Raw genomic sequence first — 10,305 nt, 5'->3', positions numbered from 1 at the left:
CAAAAAAATAAAATAATAATGAAAAGAAATCATCTAAAAAAAAAGTAACCAATAAAAAAATATATAAAAAATAGAAAAAAATTCTGCGTTAAAAGGAGCATCTTAGAAAAATAGAAATTCCCCCAAAAAAAACTTTGAATGTTTTTGAACAATTCAACAAAGTGTTTGAAGTGCCTGTTTCACCCACTTCCGGGGGGCGGAGCCAAAATCCGAGGCCGAAGTATTTGTTCGTAGACCCCCACTTAGGGGGGGTAGAAAAAGTTTCGGAGCGAATCGGGCACTTTTCATTTAACATGGGGTTTCAATGGGGAGTTTTTAGGAGCCTTCTCCGGGGCGTGGCTTCCGGGGGAAGGGGCGGGCTTAAACGCAACCTTGACAGGTGTGTTCAGTTTTCAAAGACCTTTCATTTGATGTATGGTACGTCTATATTGGACATTTACTTGGCTGCACACAGGGCTGAGGATTTGAGCCACACTGCACACAGAGACACAGAGACACAGACAGAGACATACTGCACACAGAGATACAGAGACACAGAGACACAACCCAGGCAGAGTTACATAGTAAGCTCCACTTGGTCGGAGGCGCGGCTTCGCCGCGCCTCCTTCCGCGTTCGCAATAAGCAGTAGAAGTAAAATTACTGAAAATTGGAAATCATAAAAAATACCTCAAAATTGTACTTAAGAACAGAACTTGAGTAAATATACTTAGTTACTTTACACCTCTGCTAATGAGACATAATTAATTAGTTCACTTTTATCCAGAGAGCTTTAAAGTAACATATTGACACACATTCACACAGTGCGAGTGGAGGAAACCATGAAAGATACCAACCTGCTCATGAGGAGCAGTTATGTTGAACTCACACCATGAGCAGTATTCCATTTTCACATTCTGAGAGTCACTTTATTCCTTTTGAAGTGAAGCCTGTTTCATGTTGTACTCTGTAGCTGTTACCCGTCTTGTCTCTCCACCCTGTGCTTAGCTTCTTCACATGTATTCTGTTTGTCTATCCAATGTTGATTAACTATAGTGTTCACCTGTGTGTAGTTAGTTTTCATGTTTATGTACACATTTTGTACATTTTGTACACAATTATGTAACAGTATATACCTGGCCCTTGAGTGTTTGCTGAATTGTAAGTTTTAGTTCCACTATTACACTGTTGGTGTGAATTCAACGTTAGGGGTTCAGGGTCCTATCGCGCACAATGCCTTGTCCCCTATTTAACTTTGTCTCATCTGTTTAAGAAAGTAGGTAGCTGATATATTGGACTTTTTCTTTAGCGCTAGGTATACTCTTAGTTGCTTGTTTTAGAAGAGAATGCACTTAATACTTATGGTGATTAGTGGTTTCCTTCCCTACCTATGTTGAATGCACTTACTGTCGCTTTGGATAAACGCGTCTGCTAAATGACTGTAATGTAATGTAATGTAACTGACAGCGCAGCTCCGCTGCCCAAATACAATATCTTCTGCTCACACTCACCGGTAAAACTTGAGCCTGGTTTAGGTATGTGTTATTGGATACAGGATAGGTGGGCACTAAGGACATCTGGGCATTGTGCCATGGTGTCTGTCTTAGTGTAGAACAGTATTCATGCAGACATTTTGCAGGTATGGCGCACGCTGTAAGAGTCACAACATGAGACCAAACGATTTCAGTTTCATTAAACCATAGGGCACACAATTCTGAACAGATTGCTATAATTTAAAGTCTATAATCAGAATCTTGTGGGTGATAATTCTGTGTATCAAATAAGATTTTATTACAAGGCTGTGAAAAGTTTGGCAGATGGCACAAGGCTCCATAAAGTAGACCAGTCCACTAATGCAGTTTCTTTGTATTTTATTTACCTACAGTACAAACGGTCTGTGCAGGATTTTAAAGTGCAAGCCCAGGCAAAAATAATTTAAAAATAAAGAGAGAATTTAACACTTGAAAACTAAACTTACGAAAAACAAGAAATCAGGAACTCAAGATACTGTTTAACGGGCTATGCCTTCAATGAAGGCCCTGGCAGCTCTCCCCTGATGTTATCTCTGGCTAGCCTCAAGCCAAACTGAACTCACCTGTAGGCAGCATGCCTGCCTTTTAAACAGGTGGGACAAACCATATTGTGGTGGACTTACTTTGGCTACACTTTGTGTGGTGTTGGAGGCGAGTGGGTGGAATAATGCCACGACAAGGAGGAATACACAGTTAGGACGTTTACTGGCATAACTGCAGGTTACAGGCTTACACAGGATGCCAATAATAACAGGCAAACTGCAGTTATTACAACAGCAGCAGCAGGTAGGCTGTATAACTCACGCATACACTACTGTAAGACACTTTGTGGCTGTTGGTCCCTGGCACAGACGGAGGATAATTCACTCTACGTCCATACACCTTGGAAACCGGAAGACAACTCACTAAACAGGCGGGCTGCACAGATAGGCTACACATGGGAACTCGCTGTGTCTGTGAGCCAATAAGAACACATTACATCCAGTAAACACACACACACAATAGGCTGTAGGCAATACTGAAGCTGGGAATAGGCTGGCATTTGTTCAAGCGTTACACTATCCCTCCTCTAGACTGCTGAGTCCCTTCAGAATCTTCAGGTTGACTTAATCAGCATAAAGCAATAACAGTTACTCAATAAACAGAACACATAACATACTGTTGAACTTTCATAACACAGAACTGTCCAGTTATTTCAAATGTCAATCACTTACTCAAAATGTCTCACCTTTCTAAACAAATGTCCGTTACTGTCTATTCTGCAAAACTAAAAATGTCCATGACACATTTAGAACTGTATGTGTCTCAAATCAAGGCCTTAGTTCAATCAGAGCTATCCTGGTCGTTCACCTGGGAAGACTCTGAACTTCTCTCTGTCTAGCCCAGCACCTGAATCTCTGATGGGTGCAGGAGGGTCAGGAGGTTTCTTAGGACACGGATTGAGTAGAGTCTCTGGGGGACGCAGGCTGAGTAGAATCTCTGGAGGACGCAGGCTGGGTGGGTTCTCTGGAGGACGCAGGCTTAGTAGGTTCTCTGGAGGACGCAGGCGGAGTAGGCTCTCTGGAGGACGCAGGCTGAGTAGGTTCTCTGGAGGACGCAGGTGGAGTAGGTTCTCTGGAGGACGCAGGCTGTGTAGGTTCTCTGGAGGGCGCAGGCTGGGTAGAGTAGGAGGGTCAGGAGGTTTCTTTGGAAGCTTGACTGGCGTTGGCTGTCTACCAGAGGTGTCAGGAGGTTTCTTAGGAAGCTTGACTGGCGGTGGCTGTCTACCAGAGGTGTCAGGAGGTTTCTTAGGAAGCTTGACTGGCGGAAGCTGTCCAGCAGAAGTGTAAGGAGGTGCTTTGTTGGGTGTCTGCAGCTCACCGGTTTTAGGGATGTCATCAACTGGTTGCTGCGATGGGTTGGTGCTGAGGCGAGGCAGTTTGTAGACTTGAATGGGCCTCTCTTTATCTATGTCATTGTCCACAAGGCTATGGCCCGAGGGTACACCGTCTGTCAGATCAGCTGGCTGTAGGACCGCGGTAGCTACAAGCTTGGGGTTTTCACCCCATACACCACTCTCACTTTGCTGTGGGATGGTTGGAGGGTTCATGAGAAGCACTTTGGAGACTGTATTGCTGCCCACTGACCTCCCAGTGATGTAGCTTGGCACTGGCTCGCCCTCAATGAACACCTCTCCTCCCTCTTGTAAGGCTACATCAGCTGTTAGCATGAAGTCGAATCCCTTTTCAGTCTCAGCATTCCAGGAGGCAGGCTGTTTTGTCATCATACAGGTTCTCAGTTGGGGCTGCTGGAATTGCTCTTGGGACATCACAGAGGCTTCCCCGTCTATGTTGACCACACACTGGACAGACAGGTGCTTCACTGGAACAGGAACCATTAGGCTGGTGCCTTCACTCTGCCTGTATCAATGACTAGTGAGGGGTTGGTGTTGTTTCCCCCTAGAGGAGGCATCACGTGCCCGCCTGTATTGCTGGTCAGGCCTAGTCTATCGGACGTTCCATGTTGCTGTTCCACTTTTTGGGCATGACTTGGAAGTGGAACATCAGAGCACGACAAGCAGTGGAAGATGGGACAGAATGATTGTAACGTTGTTTCCGCTGGTCAGTGAGGCTCACGTAGTATTCTCTTACATGCTCTGACAGGGAGTAGATGAAGCGCATTGCAGACTCAGAGCCACCCAAGTTCCTGGCCCGTTCTCTCCAAGGACATAAAGATTTCGTTCCAGACCTCAGCAGAAGATCGAGAGGAGTAGAGGCTGTCGCTCCCAGGTCTTGACTAATGGCCCTTGCAGAGTTTTGGCTGGCTCCCCCCACATCTGCTTTTGCTGCAGCATTTGTTGCAGAAATTGTTGATTTTGCTGCTGCATGTGCTGCTTTTGTTGATTTAGCTGCTGCTGCATTTGCTGCAAGATGCTTAGCCAAGCTGGTGCATGTTCTGGGCTAGCACCTGCTCCATCCTCACTCTCTGTTTTGGTTGGTCTTCTTGACTCCATCTCCTCTTCTTCGTCTTTAATTTTTTTCAATTTAGATTAGAAATAATAATAATTACTTCACCTATCCAGGCGGAGATTGGCACCGATTATGTCCGATGCTGTGACTTTTCAGGTGTAATGGGACCCAGTGGGTTTGTAGATAATCTCTGTGGGAGCAGACAGGACTGCAGTCACGTGACCAGGTCAGTTCAAGATGCCATCCAGCGAAAGTGACGTCTTTGTTAGCAACAGCACGGTGCAAGCTAACTGCTACATACAGGCATACAGGCTACAGTCTGTTCTGTAGCTACTTGATCCAACGTTTTCTTCAATCTGAAGATCACGCTGATGACACCATTTGTGGTGGACTTACTTTGGCTTCACTTTGTGTGGTGTTGGAGGTGAGTGGGTGGAATAATGCCACGACAAGGAGGAATACACAGTCAGGATGTTTACTGGCAGAGCTGCAGGTAACAGGCTTATACAGGATGGCAATAATAACAGACAAACGGCAGGTATTACAACAGCAGCAGCATGTAGGCTGTATAACTCACGCATACACTACTGTAAGACACTTTGTGGCTGTTGGTCCCTGGCACAGACGGAGGATAATTCACTCTACGTCCATACACCTTGGAAACCGGAAGACAACTCACTAAACAGGTGGGCTGCACAGATAGGCTACACATGGGAACTCGCTGTGTCTGTGAGCCAATAAGAACACATTACATCCAGTAAACACACACACAATAGGCTGTAGGCAATACTGAAGCTGGGAATAGGCTGGCTTTTGTTCCCGCGTTACAATATCAACAATCAGTAATTTGTAACTCAACACAGCTAACTAAAGGCTCATGAGTAATCTTACACAATTACTATTACTTATAAATAAATTTACACTCAACTATATGTGATGGAGCTGTTTTTCCCTATCACCCATATAAAGTACCGTTAACTTTCAGACAGGCGACAAGGAAATGCAGACTCGAAGACAGGCAGCCATTGGGTAAAATGAAATATAGTATTTTGTAACAGAGCGGACCTCTGTTACAAATGTTGCACATGTATTTTAACCCTGAGTTGATTTAATTGCACAAAGTATTAGCACTTAAGTAATTTGCACAGCATATTTTGCACAGTCATTATTTCATTGTTGAATACATTCGATTTGTTTCCTGTTTGACTGAGATGGCCACAGTCCACTCAGCCAACGAGTTCCACCTGGGGAGACTAAAGTGTGACAATCATGATGGGCAAGTGTAATGTGTGTAATAAGTGCAATGGAGACTAGGTGCAATATGGTTGAGGTGCAATATAAGTTTTATTGTTAAGGTCTGATTGAATGCCTAACAATTGCCTGTGTGTTTCAGCATGATTGGGCTGGACCATATTAGGATAGCTGGGGGGGGTTATGATGTGCTGGTGTGAGTGGTAAATTATGTTGTAGTGGGAAGAAGGAATTATTGAATAACCTGTGTAGTTAATGAGACTTGTAATACTTGTGTTTTAAGGCTATTTATGTTTAGATATTTATAATGTCTTAGAACAACCATGTGAATGGTGCAGTAATGGTATAGTCCAGACTGATTAGCTTCAGCTGGGTATAAAAGGGTATTTCATCAGAGAGCTGAGGGTGAGAAGCTACACACCACCAGGATTGAGTGTTTCAGCTAAATGTCTTGGTATGTTTTGCTCTCTGTTGGTGAGAAATACACCTTCGGGTTACACCCTACAAGTGCCTCTGTACATCTTTCCAGCCGCTAAGACGGTCCTCTTCACATATTTAGTCAGACAGAGTGATTGATTGATTGATTGATGTACTTTATTTAGTAAGACATGAGAACAACAGTACATGGAAGTACACATTCACAATACAAGGTCTACCTAACTGGAAGACTCATTAAGCACTGAGCTTGTTTAAGATGACCGTATTGTTCAATAAAAAGCATTTTAATCTGATCGGTGGCCATTTTCTCTGCATTTTTGTCTCCGCCAGGCCGAAAGGCATGGCGAGAGAGTATGTTTTCGCCCCTGTCCGTCCGTCCGTCCGTGTGTCCGTCCGTCTGTGTGTCCTGTCTGTGTGTTAGCACCAAATCTCCGGCACCGTTGGCCCGGTCACTCCGAAACTGTGCACACACACTCCCTGGATGCCAATTCAGAACCTCTGCCTCAAATTTTTCACATGGGTCTGTTATAGCGCCACCTGGAGGCCGATTTGTTCAAAACCCATTTTTTTTACATTACTCCTACAGATTTTATCCAAACGTCATGCAAATCGGTACACAGTATCTCTATAGTCATGTGATCAACACGGATCTGTCCCATTCCCCATATTCCATCCTCATTGGCTAAGGTTGCCTTCCAAAATTTGCAGGATTGGTCCGTTTTGAACAAAATGCCTCAAATCATAAACGCAGCTTGTGATTTCCGTAAAATTTCACAAACACATTCCCACTAGGCCGAGGAAGAAATGCCACCTGCCATTTTTCACATCAGCCTCATGGTGGCGCTATAAAAGGCTGATTTGTGTTTTAAACTATAACTGCACCGATCTGCGTGAAACTTTTCACGCACACTCCCTAGAGGCCAAGGAAAGACATCCGCCCTGCATTTTTCACATTTGCCTTTTATAGCGCCACCAAGAGGCCGACTTATGTAAAACACATTTTTGGATATTAAGCCTTCACATTTTATCCAAATTTCACACAAATCGGTACACATGATCTCTATAGTCATGTGATCAAGATGGAACTGTTTGATTTTTCATATTTCATCCTGATTGGCTAACAATGACATCTAAAGTTTGCAGAAGTGGCCCGTTTTGAACAAAATGCCACAAATAATGAACGCAGCGTCCGATTGAGGTGACACTTTACAATCACATTCGCACTAAGTTGAAGAACAAATGCCACCCTTTAACATTGCCCTATTATAGCGCCACCAGGAGGCCGATTTTTTCAAAACTTTTCTTTGTTGTATTACTCCTACAAATGTTGTCCAATCATCATGCAAATCGGTTCCCATTATCTCTATAGTCAAGTGATCAAGATGGTTCTGTCCGATTTTTCATATTCCATCCTGATTGGCAAATTCCGAACATTGTTGGCCCACAATAACCTACCTGACCTGGCGGAGACCTGTGCTCCGAGGAGCACTTTTTCTAGTCTTTTTCTTTTTTCTAGTCACTGCGTGACCCTATCGGTTGGGAGGTGTATTGCACTCTAATACATTATAACTCTGAGAAAATGGCCACCGATCGGATTAAAATGCTTTTCATTAAACAATACGGAATATACGGGTACTTACCACTCAGCTATGGCCGCAGTACTGACTGAGCCATTGGATAGAGAGAATTAGATTTCATATGTGGTAAGTTATCATATAGCATGGGTTGCTTATTATATACATACAAGCTCATAACGCGTCACATTGTAGATCGGCTGTAATGTAGGTGAGAAAGGAGAATCCAACAAAACAAAACAAAAGGGCGAATGAAGTACGTCATACATTGAAAATAACTACTTTCAAATAAGCATTTCACGTTATCTTTAACAATTGCACATGTATTCATTGATACAGTCATGTTGTGTGCAATGCAATTATAATGAAGTCTACATGAGGTGGGATTCGGCGACCCCATGTGGTCTCAAGGCAGATGATTAAGCGATCAAGCCACTGGACCAACAGACCTGAACTAGTGAAAAAGGTGCTCACACATTTGACACAGTTTCACGCAAATTGCTCAGAAATCCTGGGTTTAAATGTTTTTCAAACTGCTCAATATGGCGTAAAATCTAAGGGCGGAGCTTACTGGTCAAAGTGATAGATATGTTCCTCATGAGTCAAGGCACATGTGTAAGCAAGTTTCACGGCTGTCGGCCAAACGAGGCATGAATTTTGCCTGTTTAAAGTTTGCATTTTCAAGAAATTGCTATAGCGCCCCCCTTTGACCAATTGGAGTAAGATTGGTTTCAGTGATACTTGGAATGACCCTCTACATTATTGCAAAGTTTCAAACAAATGTGAGTCTGCATGAACGTGTTAGGGGCAGACGAATAATTGTCATAAAACTGCAATATTAATTGGCTCATAAAAGCTTAATGTTTTCACTTAGAAAAAGTCCAAACCATGTTTTTGTTGGCATAGGTCCAAAGTTCATGTGTAAAAGGTTTCGTGCAGATTGCTCAAAGATCCCAGAAAGCTATAGATTTTTACTGTTTTTCATATAATTCAAAATGGTGGGGAATGTAAAGGTCAGAGGTCAAAAGTCATGAATATGAAAGTTGTTAGGCATGAGGAGACGCATGTGTGTATCGAAGTTTCATGGCTGTAGGTCAAACAGGGCATGAGTTGTACCTGTTCAAAGTCAATTGAGTGAAATAGCGCCACCCTTTGGCCAATAGTTGTGAGTTTCGTTTCTTAGCCGTTTGGCATAGCCCTCTACCATATTGCCAAGTTTCGTAAAAAGCGACCACGCGGTTGGGCCAGAACTGAAAAAACTGCAGAAGAAGAGAGCCTACAATCTCAATAAGGCTTCCAGCCTGATAGGCCTCGAAACCTTAATAATTCTTAGTTTTTCAGCTTACATGCATAACATAGTGAATACTTGAATATAGTAAATACATACCAGCATAGTCAATATACAGTATAGCATAGCATTCACTTTTCACCTCAATAAAACAACCATGGACCGCCTACAGCTAATTCAAAATTCTGCTGTTAACCAGGGGCCTGTTCCCCAAAAGGTGAATTAGAGCTAAAGCCTGGCTTTACCACCTATCCTGGCTTAATTTAGCCAGGATTAGGGCTGAATCGGTTCCACAAAAGCTGAATTATCTTGAAGATTAGTTTAGCCAGTTCACCCTGGCTAAGTTTAGCCTTATCCGATTCCACAAAAGAGAATTGAAGCAAGCCTAGCTTAGTTACCATGGCAATTTAGTTGTGAAGTTAGCCTGGTCAGGAGCAGGCTAACAGCCAAGCTTACTTAATCCAGTGCCTTGTTCTTCAAGTTTTTCCACAGTTAATTCAACACATGTGTTTGAATATGGACTCATTTTAATGACCTTGCATTCAAATAAAATGAAATAAATACAATAAGATATAATCAATTTAATTATATTACTGAAATAGTGTGTGACCATGAATCATAATTGTTTCACAATGACTTATGTGATATGTCATTGTCACTCTGTTAACACTATAGTTCATATTGTTGTTAGATGTTTGATAATATATTACATTTTTTTTTTTAATATTATAAAAAATGTCTAACACATACATATACATATACATATACATATATATATATATATATATAAATAAATATATTTAAATATATATATAAATTATTAGTTACAGGTTTAAAGGAGCCTCTTTTTAAGTCAATAAGGAGCATATTTTAAATTATCAATTTCTAGTCAATGGAGAAATTATTTTGTATTTCTTGTCCACCTTTGGAGTTACATCATGATGGCAAGGTAACTACACAACCCAAATCTCTACCAAAGTGGTCTTGCAAATGTGGGGTTATTGCGTGTCTCGTCCCGTCCCCCGTTCATCCCGTCGCGGTCAACCCCCCCGTCCCCCCGTCCCGTCCCGTCCGTCCCGTTGCGGCCCCCGTCGCAGTACACCACCCCCGCGTCCCCGCGTCCCCCCGTCCCCGTCCCCGTCCCGTCCCCGTCCCGTCCGTCCGTCCTGTTGCCCGTCCGTTGCACACACACACACACACACACACACACACACACACACACACACACACACACACACACACACACACACACACACACACACACTCTATGTGTGCTTGCAATACTTTGCCACGCTTT

This window comes from Gymnoscopelus braueri (assembly GCF_963280865.1).
Source record: "Gymnoscopelus braueri genome assembly, chromosome: 4".
Lineage (NCBI taxonomy): Eukaryota > Metazoa > Chordata > Actinopteri > Myctophiformes > Myctophidae > Gymnoscopelus > Gymnoscopelus braueri.
The sequence above is the reverse complement of the archived record's forward strand: the minus strand, read 5'-3'. Positions refer to the sequence as shown.